The sequence below is a fragment of the Tympanuchus pallidicinctus genome, unplaced genomic scaffold, assembly GCF_026119805.1.
Source record: "Tympanuchus pallidicinctus isolate F22 unplaced genomic scaffold, pur_lepc_1.0 scaffold22, whole genome shotgun sequence".
Taxonomy (NCBI): Eukaryota; Metazoa; Chordata; class Aves; order Galliformes; family Phasianidae; genus Tympanuchus; species Tympanuchus pallidicinctus.
This window is the reverse complement of record NW_026294739.1, coordinates 10,889,810-10,910,030: the sequence shown is the minus strand read 5'-3', so window position 1 is coordinate 10,910,030 and position 20,221 is coordinate 10,889,810. Positions and strand designations below refer to the sequence as shown.

Below are 20,221 nucleotides of genomic sequence, written 5' to 3'. Positions count from 1 at the left end.
GTTTCCTTGGCTGAAGCTAACAAACAAAGCAGTTAAATCCCCATTACAAATGGCTAAACAGGGACCCATTAAACTTCTTATAGGCTTGTCTCATTTCTATAGCCCCTGAAACATTTATAAAGGGCACTGTTAAAAATTTACAGAACCTTGAGATAGTTTCTTAAGCAAAGCTATTCTTTGTGTATTACCTGAAATATGCAGTCTTTCCTTAACGAATAAAATAGAAGTCGTTAAGAAAAACTTTTTCCCTCTATCCTTTAATCTGCAGTAACTGTTTTGGCTTTTAATGCTTTATTTTAAAAGTTTCATAGAAAAATGTCTTGCAGGTAGAAAAGGCCAATTCATGCTGAAGATATCATAGGAAGCAGTGGTTATTGGGATTGGTTATAGATAATCAAACTGTCTTTGCTAATGTTTATTTCAATTATTACTTTTTCAATCACCCTTCGTATGGAAGTCACTGGAAATTGTTGGCACCGAATTTGTGATGAATATGGTAATAGTGCATGTATCATGTTAATGAGAATTCTCATATTAAAAAGTATAAGAGACATTATTTTTATGATTCTACTGGCATCAAACCATGGAAGCCATAGAGTTGTTATATGTTGTTTTTTTTTTTTTTTTTTTAATAAATCAATCCCCACAGGACTACAATAATTGTGTTAAAATTGTTTGTTTGTTTTTTAAATTATTCTGGTAAAAGACAACCCCAATTTGAAATTATATTTTCACTGTTTTAGTCAATGTTTTGCAATGACAATACTAGGTATTCTGTAAACCTCAAAAGACAGAAAATGCTTTGCAGAGCTCTGAAGTGGGGAGGTTGATTCAGGCCTCCCAATGCATGTCAATAAAGAGGTGATAATTAGAGAGAGAGAAAGCTAAGCCTTCATTAGGCCCCAGATTATTTGAGTTGCATGGGCAAACTGTCAAATTGAGCTCACCAGGGATGAGAATATCTTGTGAGACAGCCTGTACCTTAGCATGTGGGGATAGTGGCATTTGTTTGTGTAATGGGGACATGCTACTGGGAAGGGGGAGAGGATGGCCAAGGATAGAAAAGCACTATTGTCTCGTTTGGGTCATAATACTTCTATTCTGGTCATCCTTTCTGAGAGCTTAAACTTCTGTTCAACTATTTTTAAAAATAAATAAGCAAAAGATTCTGTCTTTCTAAATATGGGAGGTGATGCAGGAGGGTAGGGAATAATGAAACCACACTGTGTATATATTTTCTAGTTCCTGTGAATTTTGATAATTTCCAGATGGTGACTTGTAGGCATATTCATCAAATGCGAAGAATGGTTTTACAGACCACAATATGTATTCTAAGAAACCTCTAAAATGTTCAGAAACTTTGAATCTTTAGGAGCTGTTTTTCTCCCTACCCAACCACTGTTGTTGCAAGGAATAATAAAGAAGTGAATATGATAGCGTACTTTTACATGGATCCTGAAAATATATGCTAAGCCATCTGCAGCATCTGCTCCAGTGAGGTCAAAGACCCAGCTGTACAAGCTTTAGGAGTAAGTATTGTAGAACTGATATTTTGTATGGGATGTAGTTGGTGTTTAAAGTGATTTAAAGCAAGCTTTTCACAGAGTTCAGGGATGCAGATAATGCATGCTAGTCTGTTCCTTCTTGTGACATCTTGGTAGAAAAATAACAGACCTCGTTACCAGGTCCCTTAAGGAAAATGCTAAGAAGTCTACATGTGATGCAAGCTGAGAGATTAAAGTGTCTTGTTCCCTTCACAGTATGTAAGGAGGGATCTGCTGGTCCAGATAGTCATCTAAATGACCATCTTCACTTAACAGAGTAATCTTATAGTTGAACAGCTTCTACATGCCCATCTCCAGAATACAGACCAGTTCAAAATGCAGACCCGTGCTGAATTCTTTTCATTTTGTGCTGATCTCTGTCAATCGCTCATTAGCCAAGCACAAGACACTAATGAATTATACAAGCCCTTACAGTGCTTATATTTGTTCCAGGTACTTGTTTCATCCCTGTCCTTTCAAGTAGATAAGTCAGGCAAAGTCATCAGACAGAGGACAAAAAATATAGGAAATTAGTATCAGCATCAACTAAAAAGATCCATTTTGACTATCCATTTTGACTTTGGCCTAGGAGAGTTAAATGTCCTAGAATATTCTAAGCAGCTAAGCTAAGCAGCTTGTGTTATTTTGACTCTTCTGAATATTTTAGGGTATAAGGCACAAAGAAACAATCACAGTACTACACACCAGTTAGATCTTTTATACTGTCTTGAGTAGCTAACATCCTAGAGGAACCTCTTCTCATGTTGCTTTTACTTTCAGAAGTTTAGTGACCCCAAATACTTTTTTCTAGAATGGTGAAGTACTTTTAACTAGAAGAATATTTCCGCAAGAGCATCATAGCCTTGTAGACGGTCTATAATAATAAGCACTTCTTGAGAATTTGACAGTTGTAAGTAAAATTAAAAGGGTTAATCTCCTGTTCTCCCACAGACTTTGTGACTTCTCAAGTTTTTCTCAAACATCAGCTTTCAACTCCAGAATTTAGAGGAAAGTCAGAAAAGCTCATCCATTTCTATATATCTCCTCAAGTGGGCACTCATAGATATCACCAAGCATGTCAGTGGCTATGTCTGGCAGTCTACATTTGAAGGCAATGATGAAAACAGCAATGAAAATACAAACAGAATTTAGAAATAGTACTGAGGGAGAGGCAGGGAAAAGAGCCCTCACATACCACAGCTTTATTGTTCTGTCTGTTTAGCAGTTATGCCAAGTGCCAATATGACATACCAGAATGTTTCAATCATCAAATTATTATTGTTATTACCGAATAAAGAATTTTAAAACCATGGCTTGCACTACTTCTTGAAATGTCATCATAATTGCGTATCTGATGAAGTGCTATTGGTTTTGTACTTGCAGGGCCTTACTTAGACAAACACTTCTGGGAGCTGAGACTGCCCTTTGGAGCACTATTTTGGTACCAGTAGTAGTTTGAAATAACCCACTAGAGTCCTCTGTGCATTCTTCTGCAAATCAAATTACCTACTAGCTGACTGAGAGAGCAATAACAGAAGGCAATTTGTCTGAAGAAAAAGACATAGAGAATGATGGGTGAAAGGTACTTGGATTTTAGAGATCAATCAGAACTTTCAATCCATTGTTTAAATTTCATGTCAGAAGTGAATTTCCAAAAATTACAGTTACAATGATGCTTTTCAAAAAACCTTTGTGCCTCTAGAATGGAGTTTCAGGAGAACTGACAGTGCTGTCCCAGAAGGTAATTTCCCACATGGTTTGCCCTCCTTTTCAGGAGGAAGAGACAGCTCTTCAGATCCCTCTCTTCCACCTTAAGTTAGGAGCTAGACTGAGAGTTCTTAATGTCTCTTGTATTGCACCCTTTGAGCAGATAAAAAGTGACAAAAACAGGTGTAATCACTTTGTTTCTCCTAGGATTCCAAAATTCTAGGCCTACCCAGAGTAGGAATAGCTCTGTGGATGTGCCCAGGCAATGGTCAGGTTTCCTTTTTTGTCTGTTTGGCAGAGATGTTGATGTTCAAGCCCTTACAAGTCAAGAAAATTATTTCCTATGAAAATTATTTCCTGTGTTCATGTTGCTCTTTTTCAATAGGAAATAACACATTCACAACTGAGTTTCTATGAAACAGTTCTCCTTAATGCAATTCTCTATTTGGGGAAAGGGGAGAGGAGAGGATGTAGTGACACCTGGCTTAGCTTGTTACTGGAAGATTCTCAAAAATAGCGTAGTGGGAACACTCAAAGTATGGTGTAAGTTACTGTAAATTTTGTGGTTGTGCCTGCAGTCTACTAGAAAATATCCCAAGACTCCCAGCCTGTGAATTTTTACTGCTGTACTCTGATTAGTATTGTTAGTTGCCATGAGGATTTTGCCTCGGTTGTAAGTTGATCTCAGGCTTCAGAGAGCCCACAGTCTGGGTGCTGAGTGAGTTGGACTGGCTAAACCCCTCTGTCACAGCCCCAGGGAACACAAGCAGGTGCCAGGTGCATTGGTGGTTTACAAACTGATGCTAAGGACCCATGTTGCTGGGTGAGGGCTAACACGTGCTCACCCAGCCTTGAGCATCTTTCTGCACTTTAGGGTGTATTTTTCTGCCTTTTTTTTTTTTTTTTCCTGTTGTACAGGGCATGCTCGCTTGACATTACCCTAGTGCACAAGTGATTGATTTGTGTGGATGTAGTTAACTTCTTTTCATTTGCCATTCTTCTCAATTTTCTAGATATTTCAGAATCCTTTACAAGTACAACAAGAATTTCCATTTCCCAATTCATGACTGCACATGCTGTGAAGAAGTAGGGGCTTTTTCTGGTTATAAGATACCTACTTGTATGAGAAATGTGTATCTTTGGCAGGCTGCTAAAGATTGCTGCTTAAATCTATTACAAGGAAGCACAATTTTCTGTAACTTAATTTCCCAAGCCTAATGAACCTAGTAAATTTCCTTTGATGTCTTCCCAAGTTAATATGTTAAATCTAATTTATTTGGCAAAAATTGGACAAATTTCCTCATAATTGAATTAACCTAAAAAAAAATGTATTGTTATGGTAATCTGTGACTAATAATTCCTGGGTTTGGTTCAATTCATTTACTAGCTTGCAATTGCTATTTTGTGAGCTGTAATTTAAATGACTGATCCAAATATGTATTTGAAAAGTTTGATAGATGATTCTGAATTACTTATTGCAACTTAATGTTGCAGAAGGTTTTCTGTCCTACATCATTATTTACGTACTTAGTCAATATTTTGTTCACTCATTGATTTTCTTGACGTGTTACTGGTATTTTGTGGGCAGTGCTAATGATCTGATGATACACTTTCATCAGCACTAACACATTTTTAGTGCAGAGAGAATTCCATCTGTTTGGCTTAATTTTTTAAAAAGCGTTGAGCAGTTCCATCAAAAGCTGAGGCAAAACTACAACTGTGAGAATGTCCTGGGCAAGGTTCAGTGGCAAGACAAAATATGAGCTTGTCTATACATCCTTACTTTGATGTTTTGTGAAGCGAGTATATATCAAATAAGAGTTCTTTTCTTCTGGAAGGTGATTCATAGTCTTCATGCCAACAACGATGCTCCTCCTTTCCTGCCACTCATTTGTTATGTGTGAAGTACGATATGATGTAAGCAGTAGAGCCAAACATCTGACAAATGTGTTCCACGGGCCAATAATGAGTGCAAATCCATGTATAACCTTTAGAGATTTGTGCAGCTGTTTCCACCCTCAGATGTAGCTCATGCTGAAGGAATCTTGATACCTGATGGTACAAAATGACTAGGTATATCAAAAGAATAGGGCTGGTTTATTTTGTTTGTATGTTTCTGCCAATTTCAAAATTGCTCAGGACAGAGTTTGGCTTTAAAATCACAGGCCAAAGATCTTCCTAAGTCTTGTATTTTAAATTGAATCTTAGTGATATCCAGTAATATTTTTAAATGGCCCAGGAGTGTTTCTGCTGTAAATGTTTACCCTGATGCTTATCTTTTTCAGCACATCTGCAATTGCATGAAAAATAGTCAACAAGCTGCAATAGTAAGGTCAACAGTTTTAGTATTAAAATCAGTTTACAGTATGTTTGCTTGAAGAGCACATAAATTCAAAGAGGCAATAAGTATAAACAGAATAGCTGATTTCTTGGATGCACTCCAATATAATTATAGCTATTCACCCTTGTGACTATTTGTGCGTGTAGCTTAAAGCTATTTGCCTGCCCTAAGGTACAGTAGCAGTATTTTTATACATCTTTGTATCTGATTGAAATGCAAAATTCAGTAAACCTGGAAAGGATGCTAACAAGCTTAAAGAAATGCATGAGTAAAATGAACCGGCAGATTGACGGTGCGTTTTGGTGTTTGTTAGCAGCATCACCTAGTTCTTGGTGCAGGTACCTCTCATTCGCTTCAGTTTTGTAACTGAGATATCCCTAAAGGATTTGTTACCAAAATAGTGTATTTCTAATAGGCAATTATGAAAAAAAAAATCATCATCAATCACATTTATTGCAAACATCTCATATAAAGTAAAACATTTATGCGGCTATGGAAGGCAAATATGATGCCATGTAATATACTAAGATTTGCATATAAAGAACAGCAGGCAGCAAACAAGTATCTTTTCCTTTCTTATTCCATTTATATGAGCGCCTTTGATGCAATGCATCTATTTAATTCACATCAAAACATTATAGCTGCAACACCTGAGTGATATTAACTGCCATTAGGTCTGGGAAGCACGCAACATGGAGGTGGCTGGTAGCGCTGCTCTCTGCAGGTAAGGTCCATCAGGCACATTGCACCTTGTCACAGCCTGTTTATCACCGAGCAGGCAGGGTTTTGTCTCAAGCTGATGTGCACCTGTCAGGGATTTTTCTCATTTTTGCTCTCTCCCTCCCACAGTGTCTCCAAGGATCATTCCTGTCAGGATTTTGTTTTCAGGCTAATTCCAAGGCTATTGGGACGCTGCGTTGTTTCCATGTGAATAAGAATAAAATGTAGGTGCTTGGAAAGACACAGGTCTTGATTTGGGGTTGGGGGAAGCTTATGGCAACTGACTGTCAATACCAGGATCCACTAATCCCCCCTGTAATCATGCGTGCCGCGTGCTCACAAACACTCAGAAATCATTTTCCTGAAACTTTTTTTAATAGCGCAGAGTGCGTCTACTGCAGTGCTGTATGATACAAAATGACTACTAAAATGTGAGGTTATTTGTGTGTCAGAGCTGGTAACAACTGTCTTTATCTGTTGTGTTTTTTGTTTCTTGTTTTTTTTTTTTCCTGCGAGCCTCAAGGCAAAATGAAGCAGGCAGAAAAGAGAAATGAATGACATCACATTGTATAAATCTGTGGGATTTTTTGACATTTGACTTTCAACTATCATTTTAAAAAATTCTGCCTTCTATTTACTTGTCAGAGCCGGATTTAATTCTTATATGCTGCAAGGAATTCGCCATGTTAAGATATTGATATAACAAATTGCTGAATGTTTTAGAGATTGATTCTTGCTGACCAAAATGGGCTTTCAGATTGGAAGTCTTTTTTTCTAGAAGACACCTGCTGAGATAGAAGTCTGAATGCTACACAAAAGAAATATATGGTTTGTTTAGTCTGCTTCTATCTAGCAATTTAAGGATGCTATCAGAAATTGCATTTTTTAATGAAAATTACCTAAGGATTTGGCAAAGACCCTTGGTTAAAATGGATGGAATAGCCAGTGCCAGGTGAGTATTAACATACTGATTGGTTGTTACTGCTGTCAATCTTGCTGCAAAATTATGACAGGCCACACAGCAGGGAGCAAATGATCATTAATACTTCATCCTCCGGGACACAAACTGCCATTCACTTGCATACAAATAAAATACATAATGCTTGTCAGGCAAGATGACAGAAAAAAATGTTTTCTCAAAATGATTTATACTACAATGGGATGTGATCATTTAAGACATATTTTTATATTGTACGGTGTATGATCTTGGTAGCAGAATATTTGAATTTGTTCCATTCAAAAAATATCCTTTCGTTCTATTTCCCGGTGTTTATTTCATTAGAAGACCGCATGATTTTGGACAGTGTTCTCAGCTGTACAGTGGAAAGTTAACAATACCTCTTGTAGACAGCAATGTTTCTGTATTCAACTCAGTTTCCGAAATAATCCAGACTCTATATGTGTGTTTGTGTATGCAAAGTGAATGCAAAGTCTGATGCCAAAGTTGCCAAATAGAACAGATATTTCCAAACCAAAAGAGGCTGTTCTGAACTTGAATAAGCTGTTTCCACAATATTTTCAGTAACAAAAAAAAAGGGGGGGGGAAAAAAAGGGCTGTATTATATTCTCGGTAAGGACTAGAATTTGAGGTATTTGTTTGGCCTGTGCTTCCAGTAATGCTGCTTCTGTTCTGGGAAGTGCAATGAGAGAAGATAATTACTGATTTATGAGGAGATTTTGCATGTTCTGCCTATAGCATTTTCTGTTTTGCAGTTTTTTGACACATCCAGCAATGAATTATTAGGTGGTTACTGCACTGAAAGTTTTGTGCAAGCAAAAGGCAAAGGATTGCTTAACCAGGCAGTGTGGAGCCTGGTAATCTCACAGTATTGGAAGGAATTCCTTAAAATTTGTTAGAAAAAAACAAGTTCTCTCACACACTTTTAATGTTTCAACCCATTTTCCTGCTTTAGTACTTCCTGTAACTCACCTAAGGTGAGCATTTGATGGAATGTTTCAGAGTTAGCTTCTGCTTGGGGTTTTCTTCTCCTGGTCTAAATGGCAGAAGTTTCACTAATGAATGCTCTCTTTTGATGGTAATAGAAGAAAGAAGTATTGAAAGTTTCACATGAATGCTTTGCAGATCTGTTCGTGTTCTCTTGGATTTCTGCTCCTTCTATGTTCCTGTTAGTGTTTCAGTGTCACCTATGTTAAGATGCAATATGACAAAATGCTGATGAATGATGATGAGTGTTAGCACCTGAGAATCAAGCATGTGTGCCACCGGAAGGGATAGTGAGGAATCTCCCAATATTGCTGAGATAGAAAAAGTTAGATGTTATTGAATCCAGAGGGTAGTGTTGTTATGTGTGGTTGGGCAGGCAAGGAAAACAAAAATAGAAAAATACTTCTTATATCACTTGTGTAACTTCTCTAGATCCAGTTTTTGGATTAAATTCTGAGAATGAAGCAGCAAAACTAAATAGCACTCTGGAAAAAAAAGGTGGATAAAACTGTGATGCAGTGTGGTTTTTTTTTGTTGTTTTTGCCTGGTAAGTACATGCATTGAGTGCTTGTGGGTTGTTGTGTTTCTGTTATTTAGAAACAGAAAAATGCTCAATAGTCTCAAAGAGGAAAATAAACCACCTGTTTTGGTAGAACGTTATCCTTTATATAGACTTTTTAATATGTCCTGATATTTAAATTCAAAGTCTATATTAAAGGGTAAGCTCCACAGTGCAAACTGCAAGACTAAGAGCAGGCTATCTGAATTTTTTTATGATATGTTATTAAATATCATGGTTCATATTGCTTGGAGTTTATGAAGTTCAAATGAAATCAGTATTTTTTTTGGCACAGTAATTTCCCTTCACCTTTCTTGTGTCCTATTGCTTCTGGTTTGTGCATGCAGAAGCATGAAAGTTAGGACTGATGAGCTCGACTGGCACTGCAAAATCCCAAGAAAAATACTACTGTTAATGAGAATTGTGCAGATAACCACCTGCGTACTACAATGACAATTCACTCCCTATGACTCTGTCAAACATTGCAAAAAATAAATAAACCTCATAACTCAATAATAAATAGCTCAAGACACTTTAAAGAAAACTTTAAAATGCAATAGCCTAAAATCCTCATCCTGGCTGAATCCTCCTCTCTGACTGAGTTCAAGGCAGATAAACTGATTTACAGTGGCTAGGGAATTAGCTGGTTGTGAGTCAGACTGCAAAGTATGCAAAGGTTTTGGGAAATTCAGTTGAAACATGGATGGAAATGAATATGGGGGTTTCAAATGTTAAAACAAAGCACCCTTAAACTACTTCTTGAAAATCCTGAACTACTACTGCATATGTTCCAGTAATTTGTTCAGCCATGCATTATGCTGTATTCACTGAACGAAGGAAACTTCTCATGAGAATGTTTGAAATGTCACTGAAGTTCAGTGTGGATCAGAGTGCAGGTGGCTCTACAAAGGCTTTGCGGAGAGGATGTGTTTATACAGTTGCTGCTGACGGATGGTATTGATTGGTTAGGCAACTAATAAAACAAGCCACTTCACTTTCATCTTTGTGGTTTCTGTTCCTTCAGTACATAGAAAAGTGGTTTTAATTATTCACATCATCCATTTTAATATATATTTTTATTCTTATCTACCCACTGTCTTCCAATCAAGTCATGTTCTTCTGATTATTGAATGAAACTTTCAAAAGGGTGGGGAGACAGATAATGCGTTTTAAGGAATAGGAACTTTTGCAGCCTTGTTGGTAAGGTGAGCAGAAATCTGCTCACCATGAGATCATTTGGGCAAGCTGTAGGATGGCAGCTCTTGACAGCAACATGGATTTTGGTATCACTGTAGGTTCTCAAGTGTTTGGTGTATTTGTGACTTGTATTTTAAGTCTCATGGCTCTACATCTAAAACCATTTCTTCCATAATATAGCATGTTTTTCAGCTTTCATGCAACTTGGGAGTTGCGTACAGGAAGGTGAGGTCACTCAGTGTTCTTGGGTTTTGCAATGTCTGGTTATCTTCAGAATAGAAAGATGTGATCCATATCAGAAAGGGTATTGGAGACTTTCAGCTTTAAATGTCCATTCTTTCATGAAGTAATGGCTACTGAGGAGGAGACATTAATGTGCACATGTGCAAACCAGCAGAAAATGTCCTTTATTTGTTCACATTTTTTTTTAGTAAAAAGGTGAATATATTCCTTTAATGTTTATAGATGATAACATTATCACTATTATCTTGAATAAAACAATTTATGGGCTGATTTACATCTGTCAGCTTTAGTTAATGTTGATGTTTATCATCATCAGAACCTGCAGGTTTTAATCATCTTCACAGACAGTCTTAGATGGAGCAGAGCATGCACATGGTGGTTAGGGCAACTCGCTGGTTCTGTGGTACAGTGGACCTGAGTTAGACTGTCTAATGGAAGAGCACTTAAAATCTGAGGTTTTCATACTTTGCACATATACATTTCCCTGCTAAAAATAAATAAGTAAATGCATTTATTGGAGCACGGAGCTAAAGCACAGTTGATTTTTTTTTTTATAAATATTTTATATAAATACAGGCTTTTCAAAGTTTCAAAATTCTTGCTGCTCTCTGGGTTTTTAAAAGACAAATGAGTGAAGTAAATAAATATGATAAGCCTTGTTGACAGCTCCAGGAAAAGGAAAAGCAGAAGAGAAAGAGCATTACAGTCTCTGAAATGGCCCAGCAGAGCTCTGAAGAGATTTCTATCAATGAGCATCTGAGATACATAACATAAAAATACACAATTATGCACCAGTTCAGAAAAAACATATGGTGTATGTTAGAGCTGCCTTTTAAGCACCTTGGACTTATTTCCCTGCTAATTATTGTTTTTGGTACACTTTTTGTCCATAAATCTAAGTGCTAGGATAAGGCTTTCTGTCTACTGTTCTCTTGCACAACAAGTAAAAAGAGAAAGCATAGGTGGGAGAGTTCCTTACTCAACTGGAAAGGATTGTTGGAAAGGATTGTTTGGAGAAAGCACTGCAGTGGTGACCCTTTCTTTTTTCTTTTTGAGATGTTCATTTTTCCTTCAAGCTAATTTTAACTTTAAAACATCTGTGATTATTTTCTTTTTAAATCAAATTGGGCTGTATGGGGAAGGAAGGTGGGGAAATGAAGCCCCAGGGCTGAGAGATAGTGTCTCTCCCACTGCAACAGCCATTGGTGGGCACAGGGCTGGAGGGGTCACCGATGGATGGATGGATGGCAGCACAAGCTGTCTCAGCCTTCCTGTGACAAACATGGAAACAAAAGGGCAAGCAAAACCTTGTTTTCTGCTTCCTTCATATTTAGAAGCTTAATCTTGAGTTTACTGGTAGCAGTTCACACTAAGTGCATATTCCTTTTATGCTTTTGTTTCCTCTGTAGCATCAGCCTGTCTCTCAGAAGTAATAATTTGAATGTGGAAGAAAGAGCTGAGTTGATTGCAGAGGATGCATACTCCCTATCCTCAGTAAAATAAACTAGGAACCCATGGAAATGAGGCATACAATTTAAAATGAATTGGGCTGATCATGATAATGTGTTCGAATGTGTCTCCCAAAGTTCATTAACTTAATGTAATATACAGCGGCAAGTATGACACCTATGATTACTCCAATTCAAATGATAGTTCTGTACTTTTCCATGATGCAAGGTAATGCTGTGAGAATAATGAAACACCTCATGAATGGCACCCAGCTGCACAACTGGCAAAGTGAATCTTCCAGCTTGTCCCACAAAGCATTGGGAATGATAGGAGTATGGGCTGTGGTTGGGTGCTGTTAGAGCACAGCAACACCAAGGCAATACACCTGTGATAACGTTCAACAAGTTTTTAAAACACATAGGGAAACATGAAAATATAAACTCTTAAATGGAAGTAAAAGAATAAAGCAAATAGAATTAAATATACCACTAAGAGAAGGCTGTAAGCAAGAGAGGAGTGCTCACCATCCTGCTCAAAGGAAGTGCAGGATTAAAGCCTTGCTCTGTTTTGAGCTCACTGCTTATTAATAAAGAGTGGATGGGAACTGAAGAGATGAAGAGACTGTATTGTGAGACACCGCAGAGCACTGAGTATGTGATGTTCCTTCTGAAGCCATAATAACCATTTGATTTCTGACCCTGAGGTGAATTTTGTATACTCATATGCATGAAGGAGGTGAAGGGATGTGCACTGAGATATGCCCTTCCTTCCTAACGGTGTTTTTAGAAGTGACATAATTGAGGTATAAATAAAATAACAAAGAAGCCTTTTTCATACATATATGATTATTTCAAACTACCAACAGTTGTCTTCACATTCGCTGGTATTTTAGAGTCCTGAATTTTAAATGGCACAGCTCTACTTTACCAGTTCTTGGAAAATGCACTCAATAGAGAATGCATCTTAAGGGAAATCAGGTCTATAAGGAACAGTTCTCATAAGTTTGCTGGAGTTCCCTGCTTGTCTCCTATTCGTCCTGTGGCATCTCTGATAAAGAATACAGAGCCCTAAAACTGGCACTTGACAACAGGCGAGTCTGTATCCTTTCCCCAAAATTAGAGAGGGGACCTAGTGCATGGTAGTTGTTTAAAGTGTCTGCCATTATGTGAGATGCCAAGAGCCCCCCCCCTGCTGTTTTCCATTCAGATGAATAGGAAACCTATGGATAAATTACCACCTGCAGCGCGTGATAGCGGACATTGTAGCAGCTGTCACTGTAGCTCTGTAATTATGCAAGTATTCTTCCAATATTATACTATTAGATGGCCCCATCTCTCTTTCTTTCTCTTGATAATGTTTTTGTAGGTGTCAAGAGCACTGAACTCTCTCCTTTTTCGTTCACTTAAGCCTTGGTGCAGTACACCCAGCACTTTGCTGATGTCCTTAGTTGGCAAGCCTGAGATTGTTTTCTGCTGCATTTTCAGTACTGCATCACATTTTTGCATTGTGAGACAGATGAAAATCATTGAAATAACTGGCAAAGAAGTTGTACCTTACCTTTGTGAGAGATACTGGGCAACATTGGCTGACAGAAGCATGCAGCTGGCTTTATCCTTGTTCAGCAGAAACTTCTTGGAAGCACCTTTTGCTGAAGCGGGTTGTGGGAGATGGACCAAAGAATATTGGTGCCTTGTTTATGTGTTTGAGAGGTTTCGAGCTGAAAGGACAGGGGAACTGGCTGGTACAGCACAAAGGTACTTTTTCCAAAGTAACAAAATAGAGTTCAGTTCTCAGCTGGGGGAGCCATCTCATTAGCAAATGGTTAGTTTGTTCCTTGAAGCTGGGCAAGAAAGCATGTTTTACTACAGAGTGCTTGTCTTTCTCATTATACTCTCCTGTTCCTTTCCTTAGAATGCCAGACTATAATTAATGATGAGCTTATGAATAATAAAAACGCATTTTTCTCAAGATTGTTGTTAAAAATGGCAGTTATTTCTATTTTTCCCCACCTCTCCTGCCATGTTTCAATCTCGTACTTTTGATTTTGTCCATTTCTTCTGTTTTGTGTTTTTGCAAGTCTTTATTTGAACAAGGAGGTGTGGAGATTTCTTGAGGCTGCGCAGAATATAGATTTCCATCCTCAAGGGGTGGTCGTCTTTCTGCAAGGGTCTAAATATTTATTGTTAAATCAATCTAAGAAATCTGCTGAATTTTTGTCTCCTATGCCATTTAACCTAATGGAAGTCTGTTACAATAGATGTGGATTTGTTCTCTGGTGCAGTCAGCCTTTATTTTTTTGTTGTTATTATACTGAAGTCTAAGGTGATTTTAGATTCAGCATCAAAGTTGGTGATTAGTACTTTTTTTTTTTTTTTTTTTAACCTAACTTTGGACTATGTCCCAAAGAACATTTCATCTGAAAGCCTTCCTTTTTGCTCCCTTAAAAAAAATTCCAATTAACAAAAATCGTGAGCTAATTCTGAAACTGTCTTTATTTCTGCTGCTTATAAGACCCTCAAAAACTTGTCTCTGCAGAAAGCATGCAAAGATTATTAAACTGGACTCCTGAAGCAGCTGTGTCGATTAACACATTAACCCCCCCACACACTGACATGGCACCCAGCTGTGTGCTGTACAGCCAGCTCTAGTGCAGGCTCAGAAAGGTTGTACTGAAAGTACTGATGGTACAGGGCTGTGCTCAGTGCTGGTTACACAGCTGTAGGAGAAGAGAACAGGGATAGTGATGTTCCAGATCACTGTGTAGGAACAAATGTGTGTCCCTGCCTAAAGCCACCCAGAGTGTGTCCTGCTGTGAATCCCTGGGGTTTGTGCTAGAGGTGGTGAGTGCTCACACGTGGTGGTCGCAGAGCCAGAGGGATGGCTGCAAGCAGATGACAAAGGAAAAGCAAAGGAGGTTGGATGAGGCTTTGGGCAGCCTGATATTGTGTGGCAATCCTGTCCTCGGCAGGGGAATGGAACTGGATGGTCTTTAAGGACCCCTCCAGCCCACGCCATTCTATACCTCTGTGATTCTATGTTGCAGGCTGCAGGTTCTCCTGCTTGTGCTGTTCAAAGGCACAGGTAGATCAGGGCTATCTCACTCCTTCCCACCATTGGAGGTGCTGCTCTTCTCAAGGCAACAGTGAGGGGAAATACTCTCATGCTGTGATATTGCTTTTTTATCTCTTTCCATGAATTAGTCTCTGGCTTGCTTTGTACATTCACTCAACATCTGTTTTACAGATTGATCTATTTATGTTAGAGTATGTAAACAGATCTTAATTAAGTTGCAGATAAGAAGAAAGAGTGGATATCCCATGTTTTGGGTCCCATGCAAAGGATATCTTAAAAAGCAGGATATGTAGAGTATAATTTCTGCATTTATTTATTGAGTTTATGTAAATAAATATAAGGTATGTAGAATGATGAATCTGATGATAACAGAGCATCATCCCAAACTGATATATTAGAAGAAACCACGGTAACATAATGCCCCCTATGGTTTACAAAGCAGTATGTACAAGAGTAAGAGGAATGCTTCCTTACTTTCCTTCAGCTGAATCAGAGTTCCTCAGCTACAGAGGAAAAACAGCTGGCTAGTTTTTCCAATAAAGAGGTCAAATGCTGCTAATTTAGGAGCTCTGATTCTCCTCCTCCTTTTTGCAGACTGAAGGCAGTCGAGATCAAAAAATGTCTGTAAGTGGTGGCACAGCCTGCAGCATCTGGGCAATACATTTAGGTACCGGCCAGGGGTCTGATGGAAGAAAGCTGAATGCTTGCCCCAGTGGGAGGATGCTCTGTAATTGAGTGAATGGCCACTTGATGGCAACATTTTACCACGCATAAGCAAAGCCAGCAGAATTTGACAGTAGAAACTATAAACCTGAACAAAAAAAAAACAAAACAAAACAAAAAAAAAAAACCCAATTAACCAAGCAAAAAACACCACCACCAAAATGTGTTTCCTCAAGACTCAATTAAAAAGCTCCAGATATTCATACAGCACTGCTTTCTAACATCTTCTGCAAGTAAGACCTTTTTACCCACCATATCTTGTACACCTCACAGCTACGTGTCCTTGTGTTTCCTTCTTAGAAGACCTCGTTTGGCAAGTCTGTGTTTCCTTCAGCAAGCAAGCCCTTTCAAGCAGAAGTAGGTATACCATTAGTCACTTCGCAGCTTCAGCAAACTTAAGTTGGCTGATTCAGCAGAAAGTGTATTTAGAACTCGAGAGGTTCACTTCACTGACAGATTACAGCATGAATCCCCTGGCTTCCTCTCAGTACCAGTGCATGTTGGAGTGGTAAGTGCCCCTCTCCTTTCCTTCTCCTGCAACACCTGCTTATCTATTGGACAGGGACCGACACCCACTGAATTCACTGCTAAATTTGCCACAGCTAAGGTTAAACAAAAGGTCATTTGTTATTTTGGCTAATCATCCAATGGTGTACGTACAGTTAATATTTAAATTCCACAAAAATACATATGCAAGAGGCTTGTGAAAAATGAGGCAGTTTTCATCCCCCGTGATGGCAGGGATCTCAAATGAGTTGTGCTGTCAATGGGAGCACAAGAGGTTATCCAGTTTTCCATAATCTATAAAGCTTCTTCAGAATCATGTCATTAGCTTTCCTGTGGTAGCACGCAGCAGAGCTAATAATGCAATTATGGTTCATGTAGTTAAACTATGCTATTGATATTTTTTTTTCCCAGGAGGCCTTCATTTCTAGCAATTCTAATCATCTTCGTTGTGCAGCTGTATGGATTCCACTTTCACTATGAGGGAAATAAAATTGCAAATAAATACTATCTTTCCTAATGTCTCTGTAAATGCCAGATTTAGTAACCATTAACCAAATGTTAGAGTCTATAAAATGTATAATTCTTTGTCTAAAAAAATATAGAAGAGACTACATTCATATCCTAGTCACCAGAAACGAACTGTTTTGCTGGAGTAAGTGAGAGTGGAATTTCATCCAATACTTGATTATTCTCATTTTTTGCTGTTATGATTCATTAAATTTTTCTAGTTCTTCGTATCCTAACTTTTCCCCTCTCTATTGTATTTAAAATGTAAGTATTAGAATAAATTAGCATGATTACTGTGTGAAAAAAGCACTTCTGTTCTTCAGTAAAGTGGGGAAAATATTCAGCCTGTCAATTTCAAACCTGTCTAAACAAAATGCTACTCAGATGTACCAATTGGACAAGTTGTGCATAACTTACTGCTGGCCTCTCTTGCTCTGGTTCGGTAACCAGTCAGAACTGCTGAAATCACCCAGTCCAACCATCAGCCCAATGCCACCGTGTTCGCTAACCACACACCTCAGTGTGCTAAGTGAAAGGACAAACAGCTCTGAAATGGTGAGCATCCATTTCACCTGTGCAGAATTTTTCTTATTTTGCTAACGTAAACCTTTGGGAGTTAGCTAATGTTTTCTTCTCCCTTCTTGTTTCATGTAACAGAAATCTGAAAAGAGCTTCACAGTTATCTAAAGTACATATTTATCACTTCTGGCAACTGGAGAAAAAATGGGAAATGCTCTGATTTTCCACCAGTGAGTGAATTATGATACAAAAAGACAGAAACATAAAACGATTTAGGGAGAAAAAGATTCAGTTCTCCATATCTATTGCTGATTTGTGCAGAAGAGTGGATTAGCATGCGTAAAAGTGTGATTTGAGCCTTAGCGTGGCAGCCTTGGTGACCATCAGATGGCCCAGGTAACCCGAGCTGCAAAACATCATCTGAGAAGCTTGTAGAATTTTGTAAGTGCTGTTTTGTGAGTTTGTTGGAAAGAAAGCAGTAAAGAAGGACTTTTAAAAATCCATGGCTTATCAGCTTTAATAGTAGGAAATAATATGAGAAATGAAAATAACTGTTATCCCACAAGAACTATTTTTTTTGGTAAGCAGGCCGTTGTTATCCCTTCAATAGTCAGAGCGTAAGAAAAACAGTGAATGAAAAACCCAAAGGTTTTCAAATTTAAAATTTGAGCAATAGTTTTGCTGTAGCATTGGATAAAAAACTTAAATGTTGCTACTAAATGTAGAAGAAAAATTGAATGAGGTCCTTAATTTCTTTTATTCTTTTTACATTATGAAAAGCTTTATTAGAAATAAGTTCGTCTGAAACCTATTATTCTAATTAATAGAGCAGGATTGTGAATTTATTAATTAAAATAAGATACCTCGGGGAAACTGAAATTAATTTTGATGTCCTAATAGAGTTACTGTTATGTCATTCAATTCTATGGGTATCTTATCCCTTTCTCTTCTTCTCTGTTCCCTCCTAAAAGTGAAAAAAAAACACCACATTTGATTTAATTTGAATTTGGAATTAGAATGTTGAGTAGTGACTTCCTAAAGATGCAGTGGAGATAATCTTACGATGTATCATTTTAATTTTACTGATAATTTTACAATAGCTGCACCCCTTGAGAGGGTGCCAGAGCTACACACCTAATAAACACTGAGCGTGCTCTAAAGGAGTTTGGTACAAGGTACCTTTAGGTCTTCCATGCTACCCATTTATTGACTTATTTTTGCTTAAATCACATCAGTCTGCTTAAATAAACCAACATCTTCATGGTCACATTTTCTTAACCACGTTTAATAGGATTCAAACTGAAATATTTGGCTCTGCTGTTGAGCTCAGTCTTTTCCATATATTGGGTCAATATATGAGTATGGAAGCTACTTGACAAATTTCTAGTTGGTTACTGTATTTGCTGGCATCTAGGTTTGCTAACATCTATGCTTGGATTCTGACCCACATCAACACGTGCTGGGGGTAGCATTAAAATTTCTAATACACATTTTTCAGTGCAGAGTGTAATACTATGTAAAAATCTGCAGGTTGGAGCTTACTGCACAGTTACATTTGATTCTTGCGCTCATGCAGTGTTTCTTCTTATGCTAAAGGGTAATCTAAGAAAGATGGAAGGTCACGTAATTTCCTATAAAAATGGAAAATGACAATGTAAAGCATTAAAGCTGGTGACAATAGATATTTTAGGGAAAGGAAACTTAAAATTGAAATTGGCATTAGTTATTCCTTTTCCTAGCAGTCAGGAAGCTCTGGAATTGCTGGCAGTGCAGTCTGAACTGATGTGAATAGGCAAGAACCCTGCAGTCTGCTCTTGGATGGCACAGCATGCCTTGACCTCCAGAAACAAACAGCTTTCTCTCATACTCTAAATCTTGCTGCTGTCTCCTATTTTTCTCCCAGCACTTTGGCCTGGTGGTCACAGCCTGTGAATGTGTTGCAGGTGTCCAGCACCATCACCCAGAAGAAGGGAGCATGCTCTGTTCCTATTATTCAGTCTCCCTGCAGTAGAACAAATGTAGGCAGTGATCCCAATGTCTTCAGTGGGGTGCGATAAGGCTGAACTCAGTGTCTTGGCAGAAATTGGGTGTTGCCATTCAGCTTGTGGAATTCCTTAAAAGTCAGCTAGAATTAGTTGTATGTGATTAGTTGTCTGTATGTCCCTCCCTTGCTTGTAGTTTTTCCCTATGTGTTTTTAAATAGCACCAAAGGATGGCTGCATTTGTGGATAAATACGATTAAGATTTCTGTTCCTGCAGTCCTCAGTGAGGCTGCCTTTAATCACAGCTGGAGCAGATTTAGACCAACATGTGGGTGCTTAATAAAAAAAAATAAACTGAGATTAAATAACACAATTTTAATTGTAAAGACTTATCTCAATGCAGGATTCGTTTTCAGATCCTGCAGAAATCAATTGATACAATCTACTGGAATGATTGTTTCAGTCTAAAACAATAAGGTAAGAAGGGGGCATTGTGAAAGATATGGAAATTTGTGAAAGCAATGAAAAAAAAACAACCAAACAAACACAGAAAATATACTTCAAGCCAAGTTTTATGTCTTCCTATTACCCACTTACTGCAATTTTGTGAATAATGCCAAGAAATGAGTTCTTTGGGGCAGAAACACTCCAGAGAAATGTTAATTTCATGAGCAGTGGAAAACTGAAGCTTGACTTCTGCTCACATCTGGACCTGCCCCTGCTACCATAGTGCTCCTGGAAAGAGCCCACACATGTGCCTCAGCTCTGCTCTCCTTTCCACTGCCCACTGTCCAGGTCAGGGATCCCGCTGCAGGCACAGTGTGTTGGTGGGGACAGGCTTGAGCATTGTTTGGAGCTCTCAGAAAATGCTCTGTGAATATTTGAAGCCTTTTTCTTCAGTATATATCTCTTAGCATGTGGGGGTTTTTTTTGTATTGGGCACATTTCTCTAACTGCCCTCCTCTTGTTTTATGCATTGACAAAAGTACTGGGATGTTTCTGGAGTGGTTTTCCAAGAGGCAAAGCAAACTATTTTCCTTGTTAAGGTTGGGTGACTGTTGTACCCAAGCTGCCTTTTGATATTTTTCATCCACCACTTTCAAAGTTACGTTTGAAAAGTTTATGATATTTACCTGGGGCTTTTCCTCTCCCTTTCTTCTTCAGGGAGTTTGCTGGAGCTCTGTGCCTGCTCCCCAGGTTAGATCT

At 38.2% G+C, this 20,221-nt stretch overlaps 1 protein-coding gene across 2 annotated transcripts in view; it reads left to right on the top strand.

Annotated features, from left to right (window-relative positions):
• PLSCR5 (phospholipid scramblase family member 5) overlaps positions 1-20,221 on the top strand; it is a 76,988-nt gene that overhangs the window by 44,116 nt on the left and 12,651 nt on the right. The gene's annotated exons all lie outside the window — the stretch shown is intronic.